Raw genomic sequence first — 16,549 nt, 5'->3', positions numbered from 1 at the left:
TGTTTAACCCGGCGCCAATGACGCGAAAAAAATGCAAGAACGATGACGTTGGGTCATTTTGACCCGAAGTTTTATGAGGATTTATAATAAAAAATATATACTTTTACTAAATTGTAATTAATGTTTACTAAATAAAGGTATTTTCTGCATAAAAATAATAAAATAAAACTAAATATAATAATTAAACTTTATTGACATACTTAACAAGACATGCAAAATCAACTTTGAACAAACAACATATGTTAATTATAAGTTTTGGTTTAAGTATGTTAATAATCATTGGTAACAAACATCTTATATACTAAAAAAGAGATCAAATTAAGTTATTTTTAATTATTAAATGCCATCAGTCTTCTATTCCTCATTTACTGACATCGAACTACTACACTAATTATTGCAGTAGGGTAATAAAATGATCAGGGCATATATAAATTTGACATTCATGACAGGTATGACTTGTCTTCTTATCTTTTTTGGACGGACATATTTGGCATCTCTTGCGAACGCCTAGAATCTTTCGAGGTGGTTCATCTGTGGTTTCACCTGTGAATTGTGCGATTCTTTTGCGCAGTTGACGTGGTAAATTCACTCGAGCTCGTCGCACTTGTAATGTTCCTGCACCATGGCGAGTCCCAGATTTTTTAGGAAATGTCTTCTTTTCATGCGTGTATCATCATTATTAGCCCGGTATATTATGTTTGCGTTATTTCCGATATATTAGCATTGCAAAAAAAGATAGTCAATGGCCATCGTTTGTGTTCTACTCACGTTGTATGACGCAGAAAGATTGTCCACTACATCCACTCCACTCTTGGTGTGATTGTAAAGGAATGATGTCTGGTTCCTTTTGTCACCTGTAGACTCATCAATTTTTTCGTCATGATGTAGACTGGACATCAATAAGACCACTTTATTTTTCTTTGGAATGTAGGAGACTAGAGTTATGTCCTTTTGATGTCCAAGGTAGATGATCCTGGACATTTTCCACGTGTTGTAATGAATTGAGGTGGAATCTGCCGTTTTTTGCGAAGGTTCCAACTGCTGTAAGTTTATGTTCCGTTAGGAGGTGAGATACTAATTCATAACTCGTAACCAATTGTCGAATGTTATGTTACGATGGCTTTTAGAAACGGGCAAGACGACGCGATTTACAACGTCAAAAGGTTTGTTGCTGAGTGAGTATGGGCCACTGGCTGCTTTCCGCTATATATTTCTAATTGGTCACATAATATGTCACTATAATCACTAAATAGAAAATAAAAGTATGTCACGAAAATATTACATTTACAATGACGCTGGGGTCAAACATACCCGATTGGACTTGACGCACGAGTTGCTCGTTGCGCGGGCGGCGTCGCACTGAGCGAACCATCGGGGCGGGTAGCGGGGAGGCATCGCTTCAGCTACTCAAACGCTTAAACCACATAACCCGGGTAAACAAAATATATGTTCGTTAAAAAAACGTCTCGGGTCATTATGACCCAGCGTCATTGGCACCGGTTAAAAGGCAATAACAAAAGAATTTTCTTTATTAGTTATTATTAGTATTATCAATTTAAATAATTGTTCCAAATCTGGTAAGAAATATTTCTGACGAAATACTAGAAGAAGGTTATACACAGTGTTATTTTCGTAAGAAAATGTGCCAAAGAATAATATAGTCATTATTTTGTAAAATTCTTTTGAAGTTAGGAATGATACATTGGACATGTTTACCCCGCGACAAACTTTTTAATGTCTTTTTCCACGCTTATAGGGTAAAAATGACCAGGTGACAACAACAGATGAAAAAAACAACAACAAAAGACATATTTTTGCAATTATAAATTGTGTTTGTTTGTTTGATATGCAGTATTTGATGTGATGTAATTGGTTTGGTTTTCACAATATAATTGCTGAAAGTCAAATTGGACCTCTATGCCTTGCCCTACCCTGTATATATATATATATATATATATATATATATATATATTTAACAAACTAAATTTAAATTTAATAATTTACTATCTACTGTCCATTAACGATTAAAGAAAATAGCTACTTTTGAATCAATATTGGATTTACTAATTTAATCCTGATATTAAATGTTGATTTTATAAGCCAGCTTGGTAGATCATTTTAATATGTTTTTTATAATCAAACCTATTCATGGTATAGGAAAAGAGTAATAAGAACTTGAAAAAAATTGTAACGTGCAATAATTATAAATGGTGTTATAATTTCATAAAGAATATGTAATCGCAAGTAAATAGAATCATTAAAGAAAACTCTAAGAATCTTTAAGAAAATAGTTTGCTTATAATATTAATTATTATCTTTAAAATGTGAAAGATTTAGAAATTATTGTAGTTGGAGATATACAAATTATCTAATACTATCCTTATTTGTTATTTACAGGCAAAATACAATATTCAGATCTAATATGAAAGTTAAACTGTTTTAGAGTATTTTAAACTTAATTTTAGCAAAAAAAATTAAAAAACCTTAACCAAATAATTTACATACAATATTTAATATAATGTTGGTTATGAAGTGTAATAATATCAAGTACAAGGAGAGACTTTAATACAAAATACGATTTCTCAACACATACAAGGAATAGAATATATACACTATTTATGAAGCAATAATATGAAACAGCAACCGTGGTTGAAAGTGTTGAATTACGTTCAAGAGCTTTCTATGCTGATGCAGAGATATGCATTATATTTAACAAAATATATAAATCTAAGCTAAAAAACTTGTAGACATTCTAACGCTATACGAATAAAATCAAATAACGTTGATCAATCAATATTACCAACGTATTGACAATAGGCTGCTCGGAAACTTTGCATATGATCTATAATATTATCTTTTCACATTATAATAAAATAATGGGTAGTACTACTCTAGGGCATGTGCGTAAGTTGAGTTAAATTCGAACTCGATTCAGGAAAGAATCGCAAGCAATTAACACTGCAATTCCCGAAATGGGCTATTTTCTATAAGAAACCCATGTTTTGATTCATATATTCAAGTGAAAATCGGTATCACTACTGCCTAATATCAGGTCATCCAAAGGGTGGTTTGAATCACTATCTTGTCCAATACAGCGTGATTAACCTTTACGCCATGGAATTTCCTTTTCATGCTATATATGCTATTAATCACTAAATCTATAGTCACATTTAATTGCCACTGAAGGCATTTTATTCAATTTAGAAGTATAGTTGATAATATTTCAAAATAGCAGTTGTTCAAGATATTTGAATGTTTGAATTCACAATATTGCTGACAGGTTAAATTTTAAAATTGGCGCCATTAAATATGTACCCCGGTATTTGCTTAACTTCACTCAGGTTTTCAAAATTTGTCGGCACAGGTGAGTTGCCCTTCGATCAGTACAAGGTCAGCCGTGCGACGCGTCATTTTGTCCGTAAATGTGAAGACATTTCCTCGTTTTTTGGAATTTATCGTCTTTTATTGTCGTTTTAGTTATTATTTCTGAATTTATTGTTAGTGGACGATATGTGGTGTAAATTAATAATTATATGAATAGTATATTTATTGTGATTAGTAAAGTGTAGTGGTTAGTGAAGTGTTTTCCATAATCAAGAATTTGCAAGTCATGTCTGCACAATATATTGCACCGGTAAGCGGTAATGACATGTAGCTACTGTATTTGTAACTATATATTAAAAATATATCACGCCGATACATGATAAGACTCATTTTAGTAAAAAAATAACATTATTATAAAACTAAAACGACAATAAACTAGATATCTCGAATTTTCAATAATATTTTATAATGTTTAAAATATGATAATACTGCACTTAGTATTGGTCCGCTTAAAATTATTCTGACGATAATAAATTCTTTAAATATATCTTATGCGCAAAATTTTGAAATATGTAGTCTGAAAAATACAAAAATAGCCCTGTATCAAAGCTATAATTAAATATAGAAATAATAGTAATGTTGTGTAACTTCAGTTAGTTAAGTTAATCAGGAATTGATAAGAAAATTTTGAGAGCAAAATAGAAAATGCGAACTATCGAATACAAGGAACTGGGGACGCGGTTTTCAATCTTTGGGAAGCGTCCCTCCAGAAGGCGCCAAGTTGTTCTAGGGAGACGCGTACATCTGTTTTCAGAATACTATTTTCAAAAATAATCCAAGATTCTTGAAATGATATTGAAAAATAATAAGTTTTTATGCATATTTAACTTCCCGAAGGAGAAGTTTATGTTTTTATAAACAAATCCGATTCGCTAAATTTATATTTTTTCGACATTTCAAGCCATTCTGAATCGGATGAGAACAAATTTGGAAAAAGCATGTGTGTGTATGTATGTGTCCGCGTGTATATGAACAGATTTTTTGCCGTAAATCGACGTTTTCTCAAAAACCGGTTTCAAAAATTTAAAAGCCGTTCTTTGTATCTCGATGAAGACTATTATTTGTCAGTTTTGTGCGACGATTCGTCCACGTTTTAGGCTGCATTTCTGAATCGATTTTGAAAATTCACGAACAGTTCGATAGATATTGGTTCGATAGATAGTTCGGAATCTTGCTGATTAGTTTTTGGTAGAGATTGGCCGGGCGGTTTTCTTGTAATAAAGTGTTAAATATGTTTTTTTCGACGATTTCTATGATTTTTTTGCGGTAGGTACTATAGTCTTATAGATCATACTAAAATATTACGGCCCTACGACAATTTGTTTAATTTTAAAAATTCTTCAAAGTTTGCAAAAATCGTTTTTTTTGGCTTTTGTCAAAATTTGACCTTTCATCAACGTTTGCTCAAAAACGCCTGAATCGATTCTAGAAATTTAAAAATCATTTGATGTATCTCAATGAGGGCTATCGTTTGTTAGTTTTGTGCGACGACCTTAATAATACCTTTAATTTTATTATTAATAATTGTATATACTCAGAATAATTTAATAAAAAAAGTGAACATTATAAAACCAAAATATTTATTTAAAATATTTAAGTTATTTTAAATACCATAACACTTGCACCTATTTGAATATGATTCAAAATCGACTCGTTCCTCATAAAATTATAGTTTGAGTCTACATAGTTAGTCTGCATCACCATAATATAGTCGTCCAATATTTGCCATAGCCGGTAGCCTCTGTTGAACTTTTGTGCAAATTCAATGTTCTAATCTTTTATGCACAATGTGAGTTGCCACATCGGTGCTTTTAGTTCATTTATGTGTTGACTTAGTTAACATTTTTCTATTGGAATTTTGGTTAGTTCGGGAATTATGCTATTCGAATGGAAATTTCTAATGGATAGAAGCGATAGTTTAATAGCGCAAGAGAAAATAGCTTCTAGAATGGTTTCTATCTGAGAATTATAAAACTAGTTGGTATTGTATTTTTTCTTGAGGCAAGTTACATGAACTTCCCAAAATGTATAAATAATCGATTTAATGAAAAAAAAACTATTTTTTCAAACATTGCTATATTCCCATATATCTTAAAAAAAATGGTATGGGAAGTTCCAAGTTTTAAACTACTACAGGTTTAATATGAGGTGTTAGCTATTTGTCTAATAATTCCTGAAAGAAAACTTAAATTTTTTTTAATTAATCACATTATATACCAACTCCAAAAAAATGACTTCAATATCGATGTTTTTTCCAAATCCACTTCTGTGCAAACTTCGATGCACGACTGTGCTCGTGAAATGTGCATTCGTGGCATTTTCTCAGGGGCGTAATTATATTTGTTTTAAAACAAGGAGAAACTCAAATAGTATGGGAACGATAACAAATCATAACGATTCTGTGAGCAAATACGACTGATATATTACGTAATATGAGTTTGAGGAACCATTTTCAAACAAACCTTAAATTAAGTGAGCTTATGACCTTTAAAGACTGAAAACAACGCTTGTAATAATATCACATAGAGACGTGTTTTAGAAAGTTTTTGTATGCTGAACTTTTAATTGGTATATGTACGATATTTATAGACATGTATGGTTGACTTTATTTGCATAAAGCAACAACAAACTTCAATATTCCATACACCCACTCATACGTATATTTATTATTTTGTAGTATATGTTAATCTACGTAATATGTATCAAATTCAATAAAACATTAGGCACTTATTATAAAACCTCATATAAGTTATATTTTGGAAATAATTTGCAATTTTAGCATTCGTTGATAAAACATTTATGCTTGTAGCATTTATGTGGAATATGTAATGTATCAAATATGTCATATTACCATTTTCTGTGTTATATTTCGAGCTCAATTGTGTTGCATTTATCATGAATACAATACTTCAATTTTTTTATTTCTTTATTAAAAATAGCAATCAGGATACAAAGAAATCTTATTGCAAGCTATTGTTACATAAACGAATGGAAAAAAGCAGAATATAATTAAATAATAATTTAGAGTTCACTTCACTGAAAGAAGTCTAGTGCAACTTTTATGAATTATTGTTTTAAATGCATAAATATGAACTGAGTTCAATTCAGTTCAAAAAGATATCTTCCATTACATAAAATATATACTACATAATGGCTTTTTCATTAGGTATTTTACATCAATACATTTATATGTAATATAAAAATAAAAAATAGTGTAATGTTTTTTTGCAACAAAAAAACAATATTTTTGGCCATTCGAACAAAAATCTAATGTCAGTGTTTAGCGAAATAAAAAGGGTTATATCTATGAATCTATTAGTTTATAGTTTGGCATGGCTTTAATATGAACCGATACTTAAGACAATGGATATTAGTTATAGTAAAACATATTTAACACACGATCTTAGAATTAAAATATTAAATATTTGTGCTATAATTTATCTAAAATTATTATTGATTAAATATCAATAAAAATATGGAGAGTGCATTTTTTAGATAATACGCAGCAACATTTATTAAGTTAATCCATAATCATTTATTAATGCAAATAAATAGGTGATTAGTAAAGTGGGATTCATTACAATAAATGTATAGAAAAATCCAACGGTTTTTATAAAAATACATTTAGATCAATTTTATAAAAATGGTACAGAAGAGCTAAGACTTGTGGCAAGATTTTTTCTAAAATTACTATATCTTGAGAACCACTGGTTATATTTTAATATAATAAAAGTACATACTATAACTATTTCTCTATCAATCTCAGTACAAATAATTACGTAAATATGGTTCATTATTTCACAATTTACCATTTTATAGTCTATTTACTTTGTGTTTGGTGCTAGTTGTAACGTCCAAGTCATGTAGTAACGACAAAAAAAAAACAATACCTCCGATATTTTATTGTTTGCTTGTTTTTAGGAAAATTGACTTGTTTCAAAGTAATTCTTTTCATAAATCAACGCACACTATAATTAGGTCAAGTGAAATAAAATATATAATGTATCCCTAATAATCACAAAAAGCAGACGAAAATAAAGAAAACATAAGTTTCATGACAGTACACTTTTATATTACATAAATGACGGTCCTGCACAGTTTTGTTTATAGCTTCGCCCTGTTGGACAGTAGCTATGATAATATTATGCATGACGGTTTACATGTTCAATCGGGACAAAAAAAATTAATATCGTTTCAGATCCTTTAAAAAAACGGTCGTTACTACTTACATCAGTTACAAAAAAACCTAGCATCCCTATTTTAATGTAATGACAGAATTTTTATTCATTTTGCAGTTTTATTACAGCGTAAATTAACAATATTAATTAATTAATCATTCATTTAAACAATATAATTTTATGTGCATTTCAATATTATATTACACATGTACTAAATTTTTATTTGGAGAAGCCCACTGGGGAGACCTCCATCATGCCATATTGTAGAAATCCAGTACTATTATTGGAGTTCTAATAATCAGCACAAAAGCTTATAGAATTTTTTTATTTTCTGATTGCTATTTATTTACTGTAAAAAAAAATTATGGCACAACCTGACACATATTTGCGGGGCGTCTTTTTATCAGTGTTTACTCGGACTACTCAATGTTACGTAGGGGCTACATTAAGTAGCGCTTCTCATACAAAATGGTACTAAATAGTGTCAAAATGCCATGTATTTTCTGTGCAATCAGGCAATATAACAATATTAGAGAGGACAATTTACAGATCCAATCTAGACAAAATCTAAAAAAAACATTTCAATATCTTTCAAGATCTGATTAAAAAATACTTCGTACTACTTACCTACCCTGCTACAATAATATATTATATTTTTCATGTACATATTACAGAACAGCATGGTATGATTGTTTCTTCTTTTAGTTACATATAACTACATAACCAGCACGTTTAAAAAATTATAGTCTTATTTACTATTTGACGAAATAATATTATAATACCGTTTATATCACGCAGTAAACTCAAAGAAAAAATTTACATTTATCAGTTCATCGCAACAAACAAACAAATGCTCACCGACACAAAACAGAGGTACTAAATGAGATGAATGTTTGAGGAAAAGAGCGCATTCCCTTTGAATTTATAGTTCAGAATGATTTATGCGAAGTTTCCAAGAGAAAAATAGCGCTTTTAAAATAACAGTTGTATCCACATCGAGGTACCGCGTGAGGTGTTCGCGTGTGTGTGCGCCACTCGCGGAAAACAACGCCGTTGTTAACTCAAACTGCGGCTTGTATGTAAATGTAGGGGCGGACGAGTAGGTAATGGTAATACTTTACGGTGCACATATGGGCAGTAACTCAATCATCAATTGCAAAAACCGAATTAATTTCATTATAAGTTTTTTGTTCGCAAGTTATATTAACGTGTATTATAGGTGTGATTTTTTTATTTACTTTTATAAATTAGAATCTGTCATTATAAACAACATTCAGTAATTTTCATGGTTTATTATATAAGGAAAAAATGTCGAAAGGTCACCCAGTGGTGATCCGTTTCGATGTTGATTACGTATAGCTTATGAAAGTAATAGTGGTACTGATGTGAAAAAATTAAATAAAGTCTAAGATAGTAATTGTACATATTATAAATTAGTACACAGTGCTAATAGAATTATAGGTGCCGTTTACCATGTTCACTTTCCATTGTGATGACGTGAATGTTGTAGCATTTAAATTTTATAGTCAATTATTAACTTGCCGTAGAGTAAGTTATTGTAATCTTTCAAAAATCTAAAATGAAAATTTCTGCATATCTTCACGTTTCAGAGGTTTCTGAACAATTTGGCATACCTTAGATAAAATGGATGTTGGTATGTGTGTGCGTATGTATGAATACACTTTTTCGTCCACGTGAGACGTGCTGATTAGTTTTTGTAGTGTTTGTATGACCTAAAATTGTAGCTTATTTTCCAAAATTGATTTATATGTAAGATTTTTATACCCATATTTATTTTCATCAAAAAAATCTTTTAAACAACTTAAAGAATTATTACTATCAGAATGATGGATTATTTGACAAAATAGTTAATTACTTTGTAAAAGATACGTTTACTATAAGTATTTACTGTGAAGATTACGCAAATCATGTACGTAGTTCTATTTCAGATATTGTTTTATGAGTTTAATGACTTGATGATAATAACTTAATGATTTAATGATTATTACGATCAGAATAATGAATTATTTGACAAAATCATTATTTTGTGGAATATACGTTTACTTACTATTAGAATTTGCTGTCACGATTATGCAAATCATGTACGTAGTTCTATTTATTCTAGATATTATTTAATGATTTTATTCATTGGTAACATTTTTTACAAAACTAGAAAAGTTTTGTAGACTGTTCATTCACTTTTTTGCTAGTTCGAAAGCCATGTCTAATTGACTTGATGACAAATTACATCACAAAAGCAACATTTGACACAAATTTTGACTATAATATTTTTTCAAACTTTAATGAATCTTTAAATTAATACACTTGTCGTAGTGCCATAATATTTCAGTATGCCCTGTTTTTGGCAAAAGTCGGTCGAGACGTTGCGGAGATATAAAGCAAAGACTGCAGAAAAAAAAATCTAAGTTTTGAGAGACCGGAGGACCCGATTTGAATGAATCAATAAATATCCAATTCGTAATGATGAGAAGACTTAGTGATTAGTTTTTGGCAAAGACAGACTCAGCCGTATCAGAGATATGGAGCTAAAAGTGTAAGAAATGACAATTTTTGAGAAAAGAAGCTTCCTATTAGAATAATTCAAAAAACTAGCTGTAAGTGGAATTCTGTCTTAAGGCAATTAGGGCATCGTGCCTTAAGGCAAATTGCTGGAACTTCCCGTACCAAAATTATTATTTTTTTAAAAACGATCAACATTTTTGAAAAAAAATTACTTTGAAAAAATAAGATTTTTGAGAAACTATAAATTGGACAAAAAATTACTTTTTTTGAAAAAAAATTTTTTTTTTAAAAAATAATTTTTTTTTTTAATTTTTTTTTTTTTGAAAAAATTTTTTTTTTCTTTATTTTGACATATTGTGGAAGATCTGAACTTTCTTTTCAAAGCAATCGTACTGCTTTAACTGCATAGAGACAAAGCGACGTAAGTCCCGCGTCGCTGTTTAACGCATAAGCATTGGTACGGAACCCATAGGAATGTTAACAAAATGTATACTTATTGTTAAAATCTCTATAAAATATCTGATAATTTGATGTGCATATGTCTAATGATCATTTTTGACCGCCAAATAGCTCATTTTTTTACTTTTTCCTCCATATCTCCGAAACCGCTAGACCTACCTTCATGAAAATTTTATCGATTCTTCATCTTGTCAATACAAGTGAAATGTTTTTTGAATTATTCAAATCGGACGCTCCGTTCTCTTAAAAACTAAGTTACCGTTTTCGGCACTTTTTGCCCCGTATCTTCGGAACGGCTAGACCTGCCTCCGCCAAAAACTAATCAGCACGTCTCCTTATCAATACGAATCGAATGTTTTTTGAATTATTCAAATCGGTTGATCCGTGTTCCCGAAATCGTCGACGAAAATTTGTATCCGCACATACATACACACACATACATACATACATACATACATACACACACACACACACACACACACACACACATACATCCATTTTTTCTAAGGTATGCCAAAATGTTAAGAAACCTCTGAAACGTAAAGATATATAAAAATTTTCATTTTCGATTTTTTTGCGATTACTATAACTTACCCTACGGGAAGTTAACAATTTGCTTTTTACGGTTACTTGGCTAAAAAAATGTTACTTTTTTTAGAAAAATTAAAAACAAATCCATTTATTTTAAATACCAAAACTGATTCGAAATTCAATTTTCATTTTAGCTAAAATTCTAAAACTCTCAATGCTTCAAATGGATAATTTTAACTTTTCATTTCAGCTTATATAATTTTTAGAAATATGAGATGAGATCCTTCATTCTAACTCCGCTTGATCATCCCGGTCAAGGCAATGATAAACTGATCCAATTTGGTATTTTCGTAATATCTTGTCTGTTCAATCTAGTTTTGTCTTTTCTCGTAATCACTAATTAGCTTGGCTAGCAAATTGCGTAAAAAAGCGTATTACTTGACGCGGATGCCATAGCATTCTTAGTATATTTTGCTTGAAATATGATAATCTAACTACCATCATAAACGGTGTTCATTCAAATTTCGGATATCGCATCGAATTTAAAAATAAAATGGCGAAATTGTAACATTATGCATGAATAAAATTTGAAAATTAGACTTGACGGGCTTTCTTATTTTCTTTTATTATTTATTTTATTTACAACTGTCCAATTAAGGACATATAATAAATTTTTGGAATTCACAATTGTCGGCCGTAAACGGAGATTGTATACTAATGGGGCGTGTTGGAAAAACAACTTAATAATCGTTTTTCCATTCGGTATAATATTAACAATATTTTATTGATAATTATATAATCTTAACTATTCACTCATAAAATAATTTTTTATAATTAAGTAAGTATAAGTGCTTTCTTATGGTGAATTTTTATTACTAGATAAATATTTTAGGCATTCACTTTTTATAGCTCAGAATACTGCAGTCTAAAACTACATATATAATAAATAATATGTATAAATATGATATATGTTTATTATTTTCATTTTTCATTAAAATGCCATATTTGAGTCACCCAAATCAACAGATATTAATTCTAGTTTTGACCATCAATTAATATTAAAATATGTATATAAATTAAAAAATGTAGAAAATATTTCAATACATATATGGATATATAATATGTGTGTGGGTGTAAATGTGCAAAAGTATATGTATATTTCTATAGATATATCTCATGTGACATTTTCATAAGAATCTCCATTTTTATACATATCCACTTCTCGAGTGGTGCATACACATGTATGAGTACGTGACAAATTTTCGCTTATGCAAATGCGCTCATGTCTGGCTTGCACGCCGGAGAAGGGTTATCGAACCCTGCGCGTTAAAGTGAATAAAGAAAATACGCGGCGAGGGAATGCATGAGATTATAATCAGTTCGTGAACATGTGACACATGACGACCAGTGAGGATTTTCAATGATGGAAAAATAACTATAAAATATATTTATTGTGTTGAAAATATCGGGATAAATAATATTGAGAGAGTGATTTTTATGGTATTTTATCACGACAACCTTGGACGACATTCGTATACATTGATAGTCAAGTGGATGTTGTCCATGGACGACGACACTCGTGGCAAAAGGGTTAATCATATCAAAATGAATCATTTATTTTTATTAAGAAAGAGATCACAGTTAATTTTATATTATTATATTCAATAAAGTTTTCCCATTATTACTTTCTTTAATTTTTTTTTTACTTTTCGAAAGATTAGATTTATTTTACTAATACATAATTCACTATGATGATATGATGATGATGATAGTGAGTATTTAATGATTTGCTGTAATTTTACTACCTGATCATTTGTTAATTAAAAACCGGTAATTCTCTTCTTCTAAGTACTCTGAAGTATCATTTGATTGAATTTGCTTCCGCATTTTATGTACCGCCCGCATGTCTCGTTTGATTTTCTTTCTGGCGCCAGTGGAATACTTTAATTCGACGAATAAGCTGATTGGATCCGATACTATGAAAGACTACAGAAAAAGAATTAAATTAAAATGTAAATAATCATAATATAAGCAAATTATTTGATTCAAATTTCCCCACATGCTATAATAACTGATGTTGTCAATCAAGTTGTTAGAGCCTAAAATTTTATTTGCGTTAACCAGTTGTGATTGACGAATATACTTGTCATGGAGAGAGTTAGCATAAAGTGGGCAATTACTATTTAAATTGCAGACCTGAATGCTATAGCATTCGTTTTCATTGTGATGCAGAATGACATTAAACTTCCTAAAATAGAGGCTCAATACTTGACGTGGATGTTGTAGCAATGATAGTATACAACGATTAAATTATGATAATCTGATTTTTTGAGATAAACTTTTAAATTTGTTTTAACATTTTTGAAAATTTTGAAAACATGAAAGTTTCAACGTTGAAAACAATTGCTTTCTTTGAAAATACTGATATTTTTAGATATCTAAAACTTTTCGATTTTTTTTTTTTTTTTTTTGAAAATTTAGAAATTTCTGGAATATTTTTGAAACGCTTTCATATCGGTTGAGTAACTTACAAAATATCTGATTTACAATCAAATGACAATTTTTTTCTGAAAGGTCTGCCTTTGCTAAAACCTCATCAATTCGTCCGTACGCCAATACAAGTAGAATGGTTTTTGAGTCATTCAAATAGGAGGTGTGATGCTCCTAAAATTGTCGTCGAAAAATTGTACTCATACATACATACATACTGCACATATACACATCAATTGTTTCTTAGGTATGCCAAATTGTTCAGAAACCTTAGAAACGTGAAGATATGCAAAAATTTGCATATACGTATAATGTGTGTATGTTATTCATTTGCGATTTTTGGTCGATTATTATTACTTACCCTTCTGGAAGTTAAATATAACTCAAATTAAAATGTCAATAATGCATTAAAATTAAAAAAAGAGTGCACATAAGGTTCACACGCGATTGAAGTAAAACTTATTTGCTACTATACAAGATGGCATTTAAGTAAAAATAAATACATCATATAACAATTTTGAATAATGTTTATTAGTAATATGGTAACACTCGTGATGCACACATTTATTAATGTCAAATATTATACATATTAAAATATGTATAATATTTAAAAAGAACAATTTTTTGTTACAATTTATTTTTGTTAATCAAGACTTTAATGTCTTATTTACAAAATTGATATGAGCAAAAAAAAATACAAAAAAACAAAAAATGCAATACATTGAATATAAAATGAAAAAAGTTGAAATAAAAATTAAATTAAAACAGTAATACAAAAATAATAACATAAATGAACGATGACGTGATGATGTATGCCGCGTACTACGTCAGGACGCGTGCAGACATTGGGCTAGGTGTTTGGTAGATCGGAAGGCCATTTCTTGCTCAATCTTCTTATCGGTCTCTGAATCGAAAAAGAAGAACAATGTAATTAAAATCATACCTCAAATATGATATGATCGGTTTGTCATTGTAATTAGCATTTAGAAGTGAACCTTTATTAGAGAAATGAAGTAATTGCTGATTAATAACTTCTATAATATTCGTTCACACAGTGGATTATGTTAAACAACGCCCAAACGAATGTTGTTTTCGCAACTTCACTCATCATGTAATAATTGGTGTTAGAACAACTTCATGTAATTGAAATTAACATACATTCATTGATTGATGATATTTTTTTACTTTTTCGGTGGCGATATAATCTCATTCTTTGAACAGCTATATCTGTTTTGCCTAAAAAATGATTTCCATTTCAATAACTTCAAAGATTTATAGAAACTACGAATAATATGGAAATTATTGATACCGGTACGCATACAACGGCAGATGTATCCACATACGCGACGACGAATCACAATCAACCCGTATATAAATGATATCATCGAGAGCGAATGATGAATCATTGGCACTTGACTCTTATCTTATCGCATCTGCCGTAACGCACTTCCGTTGCATTTGTACGGATTTACACCCTAATAGCGCCTAAAGAAGTTTTACTTCAAAAAATGAGTTAATTAGTATGAAATTATTTGTGAATTTGTCTAGTACAATAAAATATATGAAATATATAGGTATACTATAAAATTTAACGATCAATAATATTAATAATTAAAAATTCATATTATTAACTTTACTGTACAAACAATTTATTTAACCGTATTCAAAATTATGTCAATTTTCTTCCAGTATTTGTAACATCCCATAATAGTTGTGTAAGGGCTGTTATACATGGTACTTTTAAAAATAGAAGCAGGAACCTGAATATTACATTGCATTGGGTACTCCTTGAGATTAATGTATCGCAAATTAATTTAGTCGTCGGTTAATCAATGAAGCCGCAACCTGACGTCATTACTGGGTCTCTCGGCGATTGGTCGACTACCCATTGACAAATGATTAATCCCTTTTCAGTTAATTAACTAATCAATCAAGTGTTGAATGAACGTTTCGACGGGAACCTTTGCTTTTGCTTTTTGTTCTTTCGCTTTGCTTATGAGTGCTTTATTTGTATCGCATCGGAAAACGGTCGAACGGGACGGATTCGACGGTCGAACTTTTGTAATTGTCGTGTCGAGATTTTCGGAAGATTGATTCTGAACAAAGGAAATGTTTGTGTAAATAAGTTATGGAATGTACTATGGAACTGTTTTGATCTTATAAATTTTTATACAAATTTTTAACTCAGTGGAAGAGAATTTTGTTTTGAGAATCTGATTTGATAATTAACTTGTCGTAGGGCAAGTTATAGTATCGTACAAAAATCAAAAGTGATTTTTTACGTATATTCACATTTTAGGGGTTTCTGAACATTTTGATATACCTTAGGAAATATTGAATGTGTGTGTATGTCTTGCGTGGATACAACTTATCGTTCACGATTTAGAACGCAAAATACAGTTTTCTTATTTTTTTATATATCGGAAATAATTTTGATTTTAATTTCAATTTTAATACTTGAAAATTCACTTTTAAAAATATGTGTTAACAAATAATATTCTTAAAATATTTCTTTACACTACAATTCCTGCAATTTTTCTTAATGCCATACATACATACACATAAACCACCAATTTTATATATTTTTGACGGTTTATTTTTATATATTTTTCACGGTTTCGTGGTAGGTCGTTTTGTTAAATTCGACGTAAACTGATAAATAAATATATAAACTGGTAAATTGATATATAAACGGATAAACTGTTTCATTCCTGCTTAAAATTTAACACGCATTTGGTGAATTTAACCAGTATTAGCCCGCTGTACTGCTTGTAGTATACGAAAAACTTATGTTTGAAGGACCAATTTGTTGTAAAACACTTCAATGTGTTTATTTTGAATTAACTACAAATTGCATTTGTATTTACAAAATCTTCAAACTTTAATATATTGATTGATTTTATTTTAAAATGATTTTTTATTAGATTACTTTTGTTTTTATATCAATATATGGCACGCTTTGATTTTGGCGTGAACATACTCCC

General features: G+C 29.8%; 1 protein-coding gene across 1 annotated transcript in view; it reads left to right on the top strand.

Annotated features, from left to right (window-relative positions):
• The first annotated feature begins 3,540 nt into the window (after positions 1–3,540).
• LOC113370735 (neuroligin-4, X-linked) overlaps positions 3,541–16,549 on the top strand; it is a 288,495-nt gene continuing 275,486 nt past the window's right edge. The window contains exon 1 of the mRNA XM_026611427.1: positions 3,541–3,634. The gene's annotated coding sequence lies outside the window, so the exon portion shown is untranslated. The remainder of the gene's footprint in view (positions 3,635–16,549) is intronic.

Source organism: Ctenocephalides felis, unplaced genomic scaffold (genome assembly GCF_003426905.1).
Source record: "Ctenocephalides felis isolate EL2017-DRISC unplaced genomic scaffold, ASM342690v1 CF-g0.4_SCAFFOLD_01492, whole genome shotgun sequence".
NCBI classification, from domain to species: Eukaryota; Metazoa; Arthropoda; class Insecta; order Siphonaptera; family Pulicidae; genus Ctenocephalides; species Ctenocephalides felis.
Note: the sequence above shows the minus strand (reverse complement) of the source record. Positions and strands in the feature narration are given on the sequence as shown.